This window comes from Dreissena polymorpha, chromosome 2 (assembly GCF_020536995.1).
Source record: "Dreissena polymorpha isolate Duluth1 chromosome 2, UMN_Dpol_1.0, whole genome shotgun sequence".
Classification (NCBI taxonomy): domain Eukaryota; kingdom Metazoa; phylum Mollusca; class Bivalvia; order Myida; family Dreissenidae; genus Dreissena; species Dreissena polymorpha.
The window spans coordinates 83,375,672-83,377,858 of NC_068356.1; positions in this window are offsets into that span (position 1 = coordinate 83,375,672).

Below are 2,187 nucleotides of genomic sequence, written 5' to 3' on the forward strand. Positions count from 1 at the left end.
AAGCGATGTTAACTAGCCCTGAATAAAGAGCTAGCAAAACAACTGATTGCTTCAAAATGATACTTTTAACATTCCGTTAGTCGTATCGCATGTCAATTTTCGAGTAGACCTAACTGTTGGTTTTTGACCGAGCTGACAATTGATAGCCGAGGTCTTTATTGCAAAGGCGTGATAAATAACGCTGCGTTTCTAGAGTGCAGAATCAAATGAATGACGACTTTATCAATCTTCACCAAAGCAACCCCTTCGCCGTTCTTGTATCTCAAGTCAGCATGTTTACCATGTTTCAGTCTTTCTCATGAAAAAAGTCATTGACTATAAAACACGTTGCACTGGTTGACTCGGTGCAAGGCGAGGCACGCTAATAAAATTACAGCTATGCAAATAAAAAACGTTCAACCAAAACGGTATGCAAGTAGCACTAATGATATTTTCATAGCATTGGGATGTTATTCGAGAAAACGCATTAAAACACGGCCCGTGGAAAGAAACGAGCTCTTATTTAAGGACGCGCTGTTATGTGATAAATCACGACACCGAGTTATTTGTGCGGAGAAAAAAACTATTAACGCTATTCCATGTGAATATTGTCTACAACAAAACATGGTAGCGAAAAATATGACCAGGCCCTTGCTCTTATAAGCACAATAGCGTCTGCGTTAAACCAACAGAAAGGTCAAAAGCGAACGTATAGTGGTATCGATGAGGAGCCTCCTTGTAAACGATCTAAACTCGAACCAGTGGTACATGCCACTGAAACCTTGTTATCATCTACTTCTAAGGAGTCAAACATACGTGAAGAGTTGAACGAATTCAAACAGCATGCAAAAACTGCAAACGGACTTTCTCGCGGCTCAAACTAGTATGCTCAAGGAAGTATTCAGTCCAGTAATGAGAGCCCCACAACCGCCAGTATTACCATCAACCACAGTATCAGAGTATCCCAACGCAAATTCCCCCAACGTTTGTACAACAGCCTATTGTTCCACAAACCTTACCATCTCCTGTTATGTCGGAACAGAAACCTGTGACGCCCGTTCAGCAAGAAACGAACTTTATACCAGAAGTGAAACGAAATGAGGAAAGGTCTGCAGAGACTGCGCTGATTGAAGCGGGGATGCAAATCAACGAAAGTGAACATTTGATTAATGAATTGTTTCGACAGTTTATTGAGAAAATTCACAGTTAAGTTAAAAGGAAAATAGTTTGTATATTGTTTTGAAAAATAAAGCATATAACAATATTCATATATTTGTTAATTACTGTCAGATATAGCATTCATGCTTGACACTTATGATATTTAAGAATCGAGCTTCATTCATGGAATCTATTCCTCGCAGGGCATTGGTGATTAAGTCTGTTCAGTAATGTCTCGAAATATGTTGTTGCAATAAACGCACTGTACTCTATCAATAATATAGACAAAGCCCTTATTTGCCAATGCCTCTTATGAGATGTGACAGGTTTCGGCCAAGGACTGAAATGTTTTCAGTCGATCTTTGTACCTAGGAAAACGAGTAGCAAGATTGTTTTGATCTCGTCTTGATGCTAGAGCATTTTCAATATAATCGAGGAAAATATCAAAACACATTTCGAAACCTTCTAGTTTGAGTTTATTCTATAATGAAGAATGTTTATACGAAAAAAACACAACGCATGTTAATGTTCAGTAGTTTTATTGTTCATCTACAAAACAGCAAAGAATGGCGAATTCTGTCTAATATATGCATGAACAATTCGCGACAAACATCCACTGCATTTTGCAACATTGACCGTTGCCGATACAAATACAATTGATTCTCAAGTTCATTGATCAAAAGAAATGTTGCTGTAAGTAGCGCAAACATGGTACGGTTATTCAAGCCAATAGGTACTCGTCTGGATTGCACTCTGGGCACATCAGAGCTCCAATCTGATTGTAGTGGTCGTCACCTTCCCAACACGGCCTCAGGTTAACAAGTTCTGGAAACTAACTGTTCAACAATATTTGTGAGTTTCATCAATTGTCCTGAAAATCCACTGTAAGTTAACAATAGTCCTTGGTTGCTATCGATTAAAGTCTTCTCCAACTTTGTTTCGCTTGCGAATATCTACGATGTTGTTGAGGTATTGTTACATAGAAATAGCCACCCAAGCACCACTCGGATTCTTCACATTTGCCCTCAATGGCAGAAGAATGGATTTTGA